Source organism: Myxine glutinosa, chromosome 12, assembly GCF_964187855.1.
Source record: "Myxine glutinosa chromosome 12, kmMyxGlut1.1, whole genome shotgun sequence".
Taxonomy (NCBI): domain Eukaryota; kingdom Metazoa; phylum Chordata; class Myxini; order Myxiniformes; family Myxinidae; genus Myxine; species Myxine glutinosa.
Window position 1 is genome coordinate 103,898,593 of NC_136272.1, and position 15,644 is coordinate 103,914,236.

Sequence of the window (15,644 nt, forward strand, 5' to 3'; positions counted from 1 at the left end):
CCAACAAAATTAGGCCGGCAAAAAAATGAAGAATCATCATATAACTTAAAATAATAATAAAACTTTATTTCATAAGGGTATACACAATCAAATTGACAGAATTTGCTCTTCTCTGATAATAAACATCAACCTCAATAATGAACATGCGTTAATTACTTTGCATACATGTAAATGACAGGATTTATTATTGGAGACTACATTTTTTATTTTGTATTACAAATGTTTTGCTTTACAAATTCTAAAGGAAAAAAAATCGTTTCCCATTAGGTTTGGGCACGGAACCGGAATTTTGTTTCCCAACGGTTCCCATAAACTTAAATCACGGAACCGAAAAACGGTTACCGATGAGATCTGAAATCCCCAGGCCTGTAAAGTTTACCCCATTCAGCAACCAGGGTGTTTGTAGCATGGGTCTCTTGTATCAAGATGATGTCGGCTTTCACTCTCTCCATTGCCTGAATTGTCTGAATTTTTCGTAAGGGGGTACAACCCCCATTGATATTCAGGGATGCAATACATATCTCTCGCATTGCCATTCTCCAAAGGTAACTCACCCTCCCCCTGCAATTCTTTATTCGCCTTTGTAACCGCTTTTCGAAGACGCTGAAATTGGGCCTCCGAGATTTCCTTTGGGTCATTTCTTTGCAGGAGAGGTCTTGCAGCCCTGATGAAAGTTTTCACATCGGGAAAATGGTCTTTGATTACAACATAGCGTTGCCTAAACATCTCGTTTAATAATAATAATAATAATAATAATAATACATTTATTTTATATAGCGCTTTTCAAGAAGCCCAAAGACGCTTTGTCAGAGTACAAAAACAAGTGCAAAAAGACAAAAATCAATAGGTAAATAATCAAAGCAAAAGGAAGGAGAAGGAGAAGAGATAGTCGGGGGTTAAATGCTGTGGGTTAAATGTTGAATGCAGTGTTGAACAGGTGGGTCTTGAGTGATGTTTTGAATGTGGTGAATGAGGAGGAGTCTCTGATGGTGTGAGGTAGTGAGTTGCAGAGGGTGGGAGCAGCGATGGAGAAGGCCCTGTCCCCCCAGGATCTGAATTTGGTCCGGATGGGGGGGGGGGGGGGGGGGGGGGTCAGGAGGTTGGTACCAGCAGAGCGGAGGTTGCGGGTGGGAGTGTGTCTGGAGAGGAAGTCAGCCAGGTAGGATGGGGCCAGGTTATGGAGGGCTTTGGAGGTCAAGAGGAGGATTTTGTACTGGATTCTTTGGGGGATGGGAGCCAGTGAAGCTTGTAAAGGACGGGGGTGATGTGGTCACGGGTCCGGGAATGGGTGAGTAGACGGGCAGCGGAGTTCTGAATGTATTGGAGTTTATTGGTGATTATTGAGGGTGAACCATAGAGGAGGCTGTTGCAGTAGTCCAGACGGGAGGTGATGAAGGCGTGGATGAGGGTTTCTGCAGCCGTGGAGGAGAGGGATGGACGGAGACGGGCGATGTTTTTCAGGTGAAAGAAGGCTGTCTTTGTGATCTGTTTAGTGTATTTGTCGAAGGAGAGGGTTTGGTCAAAGATGATGCCAAGATTCCGGATGTGAGGGGAGGTGGATACTGGGAAACCGTCGATGTTGAGGGCAAAGTTATGGGTGGATTTGGTGAGCGTTTTTGGGCCAATGATGATTATTTCAGATTTATCATAGTTAAGTTTGAGGAAGTTGATTTGAAGCCAGGATTTTATTTCAGTGATGCAGTTTGTCAGGATAGAGTGGGTGGCGGTGGAGATGGACTTGGTGGAGATGAAAAGCTGGATGTCATCGGCGAAGCAGTGGAATTGGAGACCATGACAGCGGATTAAGTGACCAAGGGGGGACAGGTACAGGATGAAGAGGAGGGGGCCAAGAACTGAACCTTGGGGGACACCTTGGGGGAGGGGAGCAGTGGGGGATTTGCAGTTATTGATGGAGATGAACTGGCGTCTGTCAGAGAGGTATGATTTGATCCAAGAGAGGGCAGTGCCGGTAATGTTAAAGGTGGTTTCAAGTCGGGTGAGGAGGATGGTGTGATTGATGGTGTCAAAGGCGGCGCTGAGGTCGAGGAGGATGAGAATGTTGAGGTTGCCAGCGTCAGAGGAGAGGAGAAGGTCATTGGTGATTTTGAGGAGAGCAGTTTCAGTTTAAGAAACTGATGACGTTTTCCTTTGTTACTTCCAGTTGTTCTTCCTGATGATCGCTCACAGAAACAAGGCTTTGAGCTTCCTCATCCAGCTCCCTAACCACATCAACGTTGAAACTCCTTTGTTGTGTGTCAGGTGCTGGCACACCTTCTGTGTCATCAACACTGCAGTCTTCCTGTTGCATCACCAGGGACACATCTGTGCCACCACTGTTGCCTAATATAGGTCTGCTTAGACCATCATCCTTGGTCGTTACAACCGGATGTGAGCAACAACCATTGTCACTCAGCACCCGAGACTGCTCATTGTCACAAGGTACAATGGTCCCATCATCACAACCAATGCTGGTGCTTTGGTTTTCTTCAACAAGAGCAAGGGGTGAAGTCCTACTCTCCTCTGTTTCATCACCACCCTGCCCAGCTTGCCGAGAATCATCAGGATAGTCTGAGATACTGTTTGCTTGTACGAGTATCACTTTGCTACCTTTGTCTTCGATTTCGGCACTCAAAAAGGTACGTTTTAAGCTCTTCTTAGCCTCGGTGCCTTTCATCAATACTTCCTCATCGACCATATTATCTTGAGGTTGCAGCCTCTTGTCCACATCGACTGGATGCTCCGCTGCTGCACTAACCTCAGCAACACCGCCACCATTTGCCACACCCTAGTCTTCTGGTGTGGATCTGTGTACCCCCACCAGGCTCATTAACGGGGGGCACTGCATCAGTCACAGGGGGGGCCGACCCAGCTGCTGTAGCGTACGTCTTCTTGGCGTCTGGACAATACTGCTTCGTGTGTCCGCGTGCTCCACATCCATAGCAGATCAAGGTCTCGGTCGCCATGAAGATCCTATATTCATGCTCGCCTACTTTAAAAGTGTGGGAGGTGCTCAACTGCTTCGCTGCGTCTTTTAAAACAACAAAACAAAAACGTCTAAACGATTGTACGTGCTTCAACCTGCCGTTTCTCGTACGTAGAGGAACCCTAATGATTCGAGAGACGACAGTGCCAAACTCACCTAGCTTGTGCAGGATTTCCTCGTTACCTAGAAAAGGCGGAACATTGCTCAAAATGACTTTAATTTAATTGCCGGCGTGTCCATCGACGACACAGGAACAAACAGATCGTTTCCCAAGGTCAAACCATTCTGCACAACAATGTCGGCAAGACTTACTTGCGAGACAAATACCACAATTTTGTGATTCATACGAGACGCGGCACGAATGTTACTCACGTCGATCAAATCCCCAATCGCGAGCAAAATGTCATCCATTTCAACTCCCTCCGGCGGGACAAGGCACAGCCCGAGCTTGCGCGATAAACCCTCATCGGGAGCACGATCGGCAGGCCTTTGGCTACTCCTATTAGCCATATCGTCAAAGGAGAAACGAAGTGAACAGTAAATAGATTTGTATAATCCTAAAGAAAAAGAAAAAAATGAATAGAAAAAAGTATATTAAATAAATGATAACTAAAGCACGGTTTAAACCACGTTAGGAAAAAACGTGGTTTAAACAAACCCTCACCGTGCTGGCTCTCCCTATCTGTCTCGAAAGAGGGGAAAAGAGGGACAGGTGGCAACGACGAAGGAAGGAAGGAAAGGCCAACAGACACGACAAAGGTACAAATGGGAAAAAGGAAAAGGGGAAGTAAAAAAAAAAGGGGAAGTAAAAAAAAAAGGGGGGGGGGGTGGGGAGAGGGCGAAACGAACACGAGCCAGGAGCTACAATACACGAGCACACGCCATCTTGCCACGCCCAACACAAACGGCCAGCAGGGGAGAGAGAGAGACAGAGACAGACAAACAGACACAGACAGACAGAGAGAGAAAGAGAGAATGAGTCAGTCCGTGGGGACAAATCGACACTCTGACAATGACTGCGCTGCCCTGGCGAATCTGGGCAGCAGAGAAGAATGGGAAGATTTGGCCCTCGACTTGCATTGGAGGGTACGACCACCACGAAGAGGCGTTCCCGATAGTTGTGTTGACCTTTTGTTACGATTAATCATGTGAATCATACAATTCCTCTTGTGAGTGCCACATAAAGAAATGTAACAGCAATCAGAAAGGTTTCCTGCCAAAATCCATATCCAAGATTCGCTGAATTTGTCCTCTCAAAGTTTTCCGATTAACGGTAATGGTGCTTTCAACAATGACTGAACGTTCCATGCCAGCGCTGTCAAAAACCTTTCCTGATAAATTGAGCACAAAAACCATATGTCACAACACACGACCTATCTCTGTCGCTGATACAACCAGCCACCTCCCGATCCCTCCCCAACAATTAATGCTCACTGTGCCTGCCATGGCCCTGACTTCAAAATTACAGTGAAGTCATGAAGATGCCAACTGTGTCTGCTTGTTGGATGACTTTGCTTAAATAATAAACCAGCCTTAGTGGCGTAACGGCTAGTTTGCCCGCTCTGAGTCTGGGAGGATGTGGTTTGAATCTTCCATCCAAATCATACCAAAGAGTTTAGACACGATGGTACGGGCTTCTTCCTTGCTTGATGCTCAGCATTTGAAAAGGATAGAGCATGGACACACAACCATAGGTTTGCAATGATGATGCAGGCATTGATGGGCTTAATGGCCGACTCCTGTCTCGAACCTCCTTGTAAAGGCACTCGTATTATAATGCATTTTCTGTCCACATTTGCTATTTGTCTCAAAGCCCTCTTTTACATTATTATTGTATTACTGCAGACATATACCTACCCCCACCCTCCACTTCCTATATATATATACTGGGACGACTGGAAAGATTGATGTGGTGGGCAAGAATGGGCTTTAAAGCAAGAAAGTCGAGGATTGTGGTCGTGAGACGAGGAGTGGTGGATTACATGCACAGGTTTGAGCTGGAAGGGGAGGTGGTTCCATCATTGGTGGAGGCCCCTGTGAAGAGTTTGGGAAGATGGTATACAGTGGAGTTGAATGACGTGGGAAGGGTAGAGGAGGTGAGGAATAAGCTTTTGAGAGGTTTGAAGAGGATTGATGGATGTGGTTTGCCAGGTAAGATGAAGGTGTGGTGTTTGAAGTTTGGATTGATTCCACGAGTATTGTGGCCATTGATGATGTATGATATTGTGATTGGGCATGTAGAGAGGATGGAGGTTGTGGTGAGCGGGTTTTTTGAGGAGGTGGTTGGGAGTGCCACGCTGTTTGACGAACATTGCCTTTTATGTTCAGGGTGGAAAACTCCAGTTTCCCTTGACATCATTAACCGAGGAGTTTAAGGTGGTGAAGGTGCGGAAGTTCATGATGTTGCGGGATTCAAGTGATGCAGTGGTAAAGAATGCTCTCCCAGAGAAGAAGGGAAGTCGGAAGTGGAATGCAAGAGCAGAGGTGGACGAGATGGAGGAGCGGTTGCAGCAGGAGGAGGTCAGGGGATGATACAGCATGGGAAGCATGGCTTGGGGTGGATGAAGCATGAGCGATGGGGAAAGGCATGGGTGAAAGAGAGGAGGAAGATGGTTGAGAGGGAGGTGAGAAGAAAGGAGGAGGAGGGGAGATATGTTAAAGCAGTCAGACAGGCACAGCAAGGTGCTTGGACTAGGTGGGAAGGTGTGGAGATCTGTGAGGACATTGAAGTGGCAAGAGATTTGGAGGATGGAGCCAATATTGTTGAATTTCCTCTTGCGGGCAATGTATGATGTGCTTCCACCACCAGTAAACTTGAGATTGTGGTGGTTGTTGCAGGAGGAGAGATGTTATTTGTGTGGAGGTTTGGGAACGGTGCAGCATGCACTGAGTGCATGCTCAGTAGTATTGGCAGCAGGAAGATACAAGTGGCGGCATGATCAGGTGCTGGCGGTGGTAGTGCAGATGGTGCAACAAGAAGTGCTGAGATTGAGAGAGAGAAGAATGGAAAAGGTGACCGATGGGGGAAAGGTGTTGTTTGTCAAAGATGGCCAAGTGGTATGAGGTGGAAAGAGGAGGAGGTGGAAAGCAAGAGGGCTGTCAGATGCCTGTGATTGGCAGGTGGTGGCAGACCTAAAGCCACAATTGGTATTCCCAGAGGAGATCTGTGTGACAAGGTTGCGGCCTGACATTGTCATTTGGTCAGGTGCAATAAGACAGGTCATCTTAGGGGAATTGTCTGTACCTTGGGAAGAAAACATGGAGGAGGTGCACGAGAGGAACAGAGGAAAGTACAGTGAGCTGGAGGCAGAGTTCCGGGAGAAGGGTTAGCGAGTTTCTTGTCAGCCATTTGAGGTGGGGGTGTAGAGGGTATATTGGCAATTCCTTTTCTACTAGGCTTGGAGTGTGTGGGACAGAAAGAAGGAGGATGTGTGACATAATGGCCCATGTTGCCTTGAAAGGCTCACTTTGGATATGGAGCAAGTTTATGGATGCACATCGAACGGTGTAGGTTGAGGTTACGGAAGAGAAATGGAGATGTATGAATGGTGTGTGTGTGTGGGTGTGTGTGTGTTGCAGGAGTGGGTGTGTGTTGCAGGAGTGGGTCATGAGTGGGTATGGTTTTGCATGAATGGTTTTGCATAAATGTGTTTTTGCATGAGTGGTGCATGTTGGTAAGGGTAGGTGGTCAGTTGGTTGTGTTTTTTTTGTTTTTTTTTACTATTATTATTTCTTATTTTGTGTATGTGAGTGAGTGAGTGGGTGAGGGTGTGTGTTTTTGCATGAGTGTGTGTGTTTTTGTATGTTGAGTGGTGTATGTTGTAAGGGTAGGTGGTTGGTTGGTGTTGTGTGTGTGTGTGTGTGTGTGTGTGTGTGTGTGTGTGTGTGTGTGTGTGTGTGTGTGTGTGTGTGTGTGTGTGTGTGTGTGTGTGTGTGTGTGTGTGTGTGTATGAATGAATATGAATGATGTGGTGTGTTTTGTTGTTGAGTGGTGAAGGGTATAAATGTGGGTGTTTGAGTTTTCCACCATATTTACTTGTTTGGTGCTGTGGATTCTGGAAGTGGAGGCGATTTTGTTGTTGTAGTCTGTGTTCGCACTGGCTGGGGGTGATGTACGCATCCAGGTGTAGTTGCTGCATGTGGAGGTGTATGTGCCCCTGCTGGCCCACCTTAGCTGACAGTATCGAGGTTGAAGGGCTGAAACGGGATGATGCTGAGGACCTCGACTGAGGACCCGATCAGTGAGGCACACTTGTGACCAGGTGTGTTTTGAACTTATATATATATATATATATATATATATATATATATATATATATATATATATATATATATATATTGTAACGATTTTGAGAAGTGTAACGGTTTTTTGAGAAGTGTAACAATAACAATGGTGCAGTAACAATTTTGGAGGAAGTGTAACGAATGTGAAAACGTTACAATGTGAACGTTACAAAAGTATGGTAACACCCTGTTAATGTAAATAATGGTCGCAGCCGTCCTCCTAGTTAATTCCATGAAACTTACACGCAGGTCACGATATATCTTTTAAATAGTGTATTTCCTTATTCCATGTAGGCTAAATCTGTGTTTCCCACTAGATTGACTTTGCATTGTATCAAACAAAATAAGCATAGGCCCTTGCAATTTCCCCAAACATCTCCGCTCTCCAAAGTTCCTTTCAAAAGGGTGGGAGTTGTTTTCAATCCCGCAGGCCGCCATTGCCCATGTGCTAATCTCGGAGAAGAAAGGCGTGTCTCCACCTCGTCATAAGAGGGGAGGAGTGAGCCAGCCCTAACAGCCAATCAGCACCGCGGTGAGCGACCCGGTAGGCGTGCCCTCGGAGCCGGCGGCTTGATTCCGCCCGAGGTGATAAAAGCGACTGTAAGGGACTGCTTTACCAGATGACTTGGGAGATGACCTGGGAGAGGAGCGAAGAGGCGGCACCAAGAGGAGCGGTGAGATGCGAAACGCTCCAAGCCAAAGAGGAGAGGTACTCGGAAAGGGAACCAGCTTTGGAGAGACGCGCTGAAAAGAGGGAGACGGCTCCACCAGGAGAGGAGCAGGTGTGCCGAACCAGCGCGTGACGTCTACACCAGCGGATACGCGACGGAGGGTTTTCCCGCCAAAACCGCGAGGAATTGAGAGCTGCTGCCCCCGACCTTGCCTCCCTCTCAAACAATCCACCTCAAGCCCTACCTGCCTGCAATATCCCCTGTGTAAGTGTGAACGTCCTGTCCTGCTCGTTGTCTTGGGATTAAGTAAAATGAATAGTTTAAGCTAACAATGCACTGTGTGACTGCTTTTTCCATCCATTGCTTGTAAATAATTTTGGTCGCTCTTTCTTTTTGCTTGTGTGTGTATAATAAATCTGTTCTTCCTCCGTATTCTTCTTCTTCTTCTTTTTCATTCTCTTTCGGTCGCTTTAGAGGTTTCCCGATTGAATATCTGTGGGGCGATCTGGTCAACGTCGGGTGGAATCGGGTTCTAATCGGGGAGTAACTGTTCGGACGCGGTAATACACCACCGCTCGGTCAATATAACATCTAAAACCGCGTCTGTAACAATTGGTTGTCAGGAGTTGGATTCGGACCTGGGACTAAATTTGTTAGGCCCAAATTTTGGAACACCAATTGTACTATTAGAGTAACAATTGGTGTCGAGGAGGGAGATCGGACCCGAAATCGGACCCGAAGCGCGCTTAACGCGCTCAAAATTACAAGCTGCCGAAATTTATTTTGTTTTATAAAACCCGAATTTTGAGATCGCGCCATGGACAATCAAGGCGATCGGATGTCGGTGGGAGAGATAGACAGGGTGGAATCGACTCAGGACCTCGGGGAAATGTATGTGGAGGAAAGGGAGGAGGAGAACATTGGCAATGTGGTTGAGGGGGTATCAGACGCGCAAAGTGGCGTCCTCGCGCACGTGGGTGTAGCGGCACCAAATTTTGCCACGCCCGCGACCGTAGCAGCGCCGTTGGTGGATTTGAACCTTTTTTTTATACAAATGAAGGCCCTTATGGACAAGAATAGCGAAGAAATGGAAAGCAGAATGATGGGGGTAATGGGGAACCGGATGGATTCTCAGAGTGAGCGATTGGAGGGCCAAATGGGGGTAATGGGAAACCAAATGGGGGTAATGGGGAACCGGATGGTAGCTCAGAGTGAGCAATTGGGGGTAATGAGGGACGAAGCGAGGGGTACCGGTGAGGGGTTAGACAAGAAATTTGGGAAGTTGACAAAAATTTTGAGGGGTTAGACAATGGGATAAAAGAGGTGAAAAATGGGTTAATGGGGTTAGAAAATAGGATGGAGGACAAATTGCGGGAAATAGGGGAACAATCTGCCAGGGAAATTAAACAAATGGGAGAGCAGATAGAGGAGGTGAAAATCGGGGTAGAAACCAAACTGGATGCTCAGAGGGATGAATTGGGACAGATGAGGGTGGCATCTACAAAAGAGATGGAGGAAATACGACGAGGGGTAAGTGAGGAGGTTTCGGGGCTACGCGAGGAGGTAAAGCGAGGTGAGAAGCGTATGGAGAAAGAGGTGAGAAATAATACGGCTAAGTTACAAGGGGGAATAGAAGATCTGACGGAGGAAGTGGAACAGCTGACGGAGGGACAAACGAAGTTAGTGGAGCAGGTTCAAAGGAACACTGCAGTACTAGGAGGGTTAAAGGCGACACAAAAAGAAATTAAAAACGAATTAATAGCGACGCAGAGGCAATGTCAGATGGTACGTGAGGAACTGACAATGAGGGTGGACGAGGTGACAGAGATAATGGAGACAAAGGACCGGCAGGTGAGGATGCACATAGAGACGGTCACGGTAGCCTTAGAGGCCGAACTTGAGGAGACGCACCGAGAAATAAAAGAGGTTAAACAAAAATTAGAGGAAGTGGAAGAAGAGGTGAGTGAAATTAAGAAGAGACGAACAGAAACTAAGAGAGAAATCCAGGAGGAGGTAATGGAATTGGTGCAAGGTCGGTGCTCAAATCATGATGAGGTGCTCACTCACCAAATAAAAAGTTTGCAGGTGGCAGAGGAGGTGCGACGACGAAGTACGGAGGTGAGTGGCAATGTATATGATGTGAGGAAAGCTTCAGTCGGCTTGGGGGTTGCTTTGGATCCGGGTGTTCGTGAAAGGCCGTTGGTGAAGTGTGCGACAGGTCAGGTGTGCGAAAAAAGAGGTGTGCGAGAATGTCCGACCATGGGGTGTGTGAGGAAAAAGTGCACGCCGAGGAGTGAGTGTGCCGTCAGGAGTGAGTCAGTCGTAGCGCGTGTGCGAGGGAGCACAGGGAAGCGCGGTGTGGTGAGTGTTACGGAGGAAGTAACGAAAAAGTGTGCGCAAGAGGATGCGCGAGAAAGGTGTGTAATGTACGGGTGCATGAGGAAAGAGTGCGCTGTCGGGAGTAAGGGTGAGTGCGTTGTCAAGAGTGGAGGTGAGAGTAGTGAGAGTGACACGGAGCGTGAGTTGGTTGTGGCAGGTGAGCGAGGATGTACACCTGGAATGGAAGGATGCACACCTGGAATGGTAGAGCGTGAGTGGGAATGCACGCTGGAATTGGTAGTGAGGCACGTGGTTGGGTGTGCGGGTGAGAGCACACCTGTGATTGTCACAAAGGAGGTGACCGAGGAGGGGGCGCGAAGAGGTGTGTTGGTGAGGTGTGTGAGCGACGAATGTGTGCCAAGGTGTTCGGTGGTCAGGTGTGTGACCAAGTCGGCGAGCGGAAAGAGTGTACCGAGGTGTGTAAGGAAAGGTACGAGGAGCATTGGAACGGCTGCATGTATGAGCAAGAAAGGGGTAGCGTATGCATGTAAGCATCCAGGTGAAGCATCGACGGTAACAAGGTTAGAGGTTAGAACGACTTATAGCCGAATCGGGCCCTCGGTGCGCGTCGGGCAGCTTCGCGTGCCGCGAGGACCAGCGGGGATCCGAACCACGGCGGTTTCGAAAGAACCGCCGTACGCGATCCACGCTGTGCCTCGCTTGGAACGGCCGCGTCCGGGCTCCACTAGGCGGAGCGGGCAGCTGGATAGGAAGGGTCGTCATGGCGACCACGTTTTGTTGAGACGTGCCGGCAGGTCGAGATCGGGACATTGGATGGCTCCACGCCGAGGTGGTGCGTGGGATCTCGGCTCGGGTAAGCCCCCGTCCCTGCCCCGAATGCGGGACGCATCCAGCCGCTGGCACAAAAGAACCCGCGTTCATGGCTCGGCTGTACGAAGCCGGGCTGTAGACGTGAATTGGCGCACCGAGAGGATGTAATAAGTAGACGGGTGATAGTGATCGTGATTTGATACGAAATTTATAATAGTGGGTAGAATTGGCAGTAAATGGAAAATTTTTGAATTGGTTGGAATTTGGACGAGCAAAATTTATAGTGAGAGACCCCCGATGTGGTGGGATGGCAAATCCACCATCCCTCACAGGTGGGGGCAAATGCGCAATAGTTTATGGGGTGGCTATGACAACCGAGCCAGGGAGGGCTTGGATAATTGTAGGGATCTAGCGAAGATGACATTAGGTAACGTTAAGATTAGTTAGTGACTGATACCTGTAGTGGGGACGCAGGTAGATTAGTGTGGATTATAATGACGTGGGAGCGCAATAGTTTAAAGGGACGACTGGGAAGCGCAAGTTTCAGAGGGGAGTAGTTAGCTGAGATGATGCCGTGTGTGTGAGGATTGAACAGGTGTGATTGAACAGGTGTGATTGCACAGGTGTGCAACTGAACAGGTGGATGGAGCAGTGTATGAGTGAGTGATAGTGATTGTGTATTGTGATGACCAAATGGTCCAGGAAGAAAGGAGGGTGCAGGTGGCACCAGGTGTGAGGGCACAGGTGTGCAACAACAGGTGTATGTGGCTGTGTGGAATAAATGGTAGTGTGGAATATCTGGAGTATTGGAATGGATGGTCGTGGAGTGAGAATGGTGGAAATTGTGGAGTGGAGTGGATGGTGCGAAGGTGTGAATGGGGGAAGAGTGGACCCCCATCACGGATACCCGGGGCGGGTAGTGTAAGTGTTAGGTAGAGGGTACAGGTAAATTGTGGTTGGATATTGGCCTCTGTGGTGCAGGTGGCAGAATGGTATTTGGATGGGTGCATTAGTGTTGTGGAAATGGCTGGGCGTGTAGCCTGTTAGTGTGTGTAGTTGTTTGGGCGCTCCACCACTGTAAGGATGTCGGCCAGGTGAGGCCGCAGGTGGGCTCTGGGAGCCGGTAGTAGTTGTTGTGGATGGGGCCCGAGGATCCGGAGGACGGACCCGGGTAGCCCAGTGCCAGAGGGCACCGAGTGGGGTGACAGAGCCAGGAGGGGCCTGCCCCAGTTAGATAGGTTAGGGTGAGGAGCTAGGTAAGCTCGGGTGGCAACTACAGTGGTGGAGGTGTGCAGGTGGGTAGACCTGTTGGGAGAGCTAGACGTCGCAGCCCAGAAATTGTGCGAGAGCACCGGGAGATGAATCGGGGGAGTGAGACCCCAAATTGAGAAGCACCACAGTTTGGTCAATGGGAATTGGTTTTTAGAACCCATAGTGTAAGTTGGCCAATGGATTGGCAGGGAGAGACCCCGGGTAGTGTAAAGTGTGTTAAAGTCATTTAGAGGATAGTTAGGATGAAGGATCTCCTCGCACCATCTGCATCCACTCACCTGAGGTGACAGGTACTCCACACCATGCCATGTTTTGATTATTTTTTATGATGCAAATGTTTGGATTGTGAGACGCATCATGACGTGGGTGTGACATTGTGCGTAATTCCATCTCTCCCTCCTTATGAGGATTGATGATGAATTGGTGATGGCAAATTTTGAAGTAGAGGGATTGTGGCGACGAATTTGGTATAGGGGAAATATGGGGAAGACGTGACAGTAGTGACGAATTTGTAAATGGGTAGATTTTTGTACATATGGGGTAAGGGCAAGGGTAGGGTAGGTGACAGGGGGGTGACGTACGGTAGGGACGAGCTTTCTCACTTCGCCCTCCGTACGCATTTTGCCTTGCATTGCCTTATTGATGTGTACCCTTGTGACCTTACCCCTCGCTCAATTGTCTTTCTTTTGTCTCCCACATGACCTGTGCGCCATTGGGTGCCGAGGGGAGCGTGCGTGAGGTGGCCATTGTGCGCCCGAGATTCCCAGAACCAGCATGCATTGCGTTGATGTACCACTTTATGGACCGCTGTTCTGTGGCCAAGTACCACTTGATGGACCCCAGGTTCTGGGGCAGGGCACCTCTGTTGGAGACCGGCCATAGTGGCCAGGGAATCTTGCTTGCGGACCTCGGTAAGGTGGCACCTATGCCAAACAGGTGGACCACCCTTAGTTGGCCCCTGAGGCCCTAAATAAAAACGAACACAAGTTGTGCTTTTTATTATGTCCAAATAGGCCGCATGAAGCCAGAAGACGTCGGGAAGAACATCGGCCCAGCAGAGAAAGTGAAGACCACCACCAGTTGTTTTGTTGTGTTTATTAAGAACCATGGTGACTGCGCACCGAGTGGTGTTTTTGGTGCTTTGTGGTGCTTGTGGTGTTTTGGTGCTTTTGGGTGCTTTGGTGGTATTGGTACTGGTGCATCGATGCAATGCGTGCTGTCTCCTCCCTCCCAACAGGAATTTCTCTTTTTCTTGTTCCCTAAAAACAAAAAAAACAAAAAAAAAAACACAGGTCCTGGGTTGCGTTGTAAATAAGAAATAACGTCATTGTAAATAATGCTCCCCACCGTAAATGTATAGTTTGAGAACAATTCCGTAATTCGGTTAGCTGTGGGCTTGAGTCTGTTAGACAGGGTGCAATGCAATAGGGGGACATACTTATTTGTGTTTTAAGATTGTCACACTCAGGGTCAGGTTAATTGTAGAGGGAATTACACCTACGTGTCACACTAAGTTAAAGTTTAGTAGGCCCGAGGGTGGGCCTGAAGAAAGGAGGGTGCAGTGTAACGATTTTGAGAAGTGTAACGGTTTTTTGAGAAGTGTAACAATAACAATGGTGCAGTAACAATTTTGGAGGAAGTGTAACGAATGTGAAAACGTTACAATGTGAACGTTACAAAAGTATGGTAACACCCTGTTAATGTAAATAATGGTCGCAGCCGTCCTCCTAGTTAATTCCATGAAACTTACACGCAGGTCACGATATATCTTTTAAATAGTGTATTTCCTTATTCCATGTAGGCTAAATCTGTGTTTCCCACTAGATTGACTTTGCATTGTATCAAACAAAATAAGCATAGGCCCTTGCAATTTCCCCAAACATCTCCGCTCTCCAAAGTTCCTTTCAAAAGGGTGGGAGTTGTTTTCAATCCCGCAGGCCGCCATTGCCCATGTGCTAATCTCGGAGAGGAAAGGCGTGTCTCCACCTCGTCATAAGAGGGGAGGAGTGAGCCAGCCCTAACAGCCAATCAGCACCGCGGTGAGCGACCCGGTAGGCGTGCCCTCGGAGCCGGCGGCTTGATTCCGCCCGAGGTGATAAAAGCGACTGTAAGGGACTGCTTTACCAGATGACTTGGGAGATGACCTGGGAGAGGAGCGAAGAGGTGGCACCAAGAGGAGCGGTGAGATGCGAAACGCTCCAAGCCAAAGAGGAGAGGTACTCGGAAAGGGAACCAGCTTTGGAGAGACGCGCTGAAAAGAGGGAGACGGCTCCACCAGGAGAGGAGCAGGTGTGCCGAACCAGCGCGTGACGTCTACACCAGCGGATACGCGACGGAGGGTTTTCCCGCCAAAACCGCGAGGAATTGAGAGCTGCTGCCCCCGACCTTGCCTCCCTCTCAAGCAATCCACCTCAAGCCCTACCTGCCTGCAATATCCCCTGTGTAAGTGTGAACGTCCTGTCCTGCTCGTTGTCTTGGGATTAAGTAAAATGAATAGTTTAAGCTAACAATGCACTGTGTGACTGCTTTTTCCATCCATTGCTTGTAAATAATTTTGGTCACTCTTTCTTTTTGCTTGTGTGTGTATAATAAATCTGTTCTTCCTCCGTATTCTTCTTCTTCTTCTTTTTCATTCTCTTTCGGTCGCTTTAGAGGTTTCCCGATTGAATATCTGTGGGGCGATCTGGTCAACGTCGGGTGGAATCGGGTTCTAATCGGGGAGTAACTGTTCGGACTCGGTAATACACCACCGCTCGGTCAATATAACATCTAAAACCGCGTCTGTAACAATATATATATATATATATATATATATATATATATATATATATATATTACCAAGGAAGCACACGAACCCTATGACATGACATTGACGTCACGCACATAAATGATACGTCGTGCATAAAGAGCTTTAATCTCAGTCTGCAAAGACTTGAGTACAACACGGATGCCTCCTAGTTTGGAGGTGATGTGTTGGTATAATTTATGTGCATGACGTCAGTGTCATGTCATAGGGTTAGTGTGCTTCCTTAGTCAAATTTAATGTTCCTGACTGCAAACCTCCTAATTGGCGAGGGAGCAGCGCAGAGACAATGTGTCAGCGTGGCAGGCTACACTTGTTGCTAACAGGTTGTGCAGCAATTGCTGGGGTGAGACTCAATCTGTGCCTTGCTTCCCAGTCAAGTTAGGGGGTTCAACCTGTATACATATATATAGATATACATGTATACAGTCGTGGCCAAAAATATTGGCACCCTTGCAATTTTTTCAAATAATGCACCATT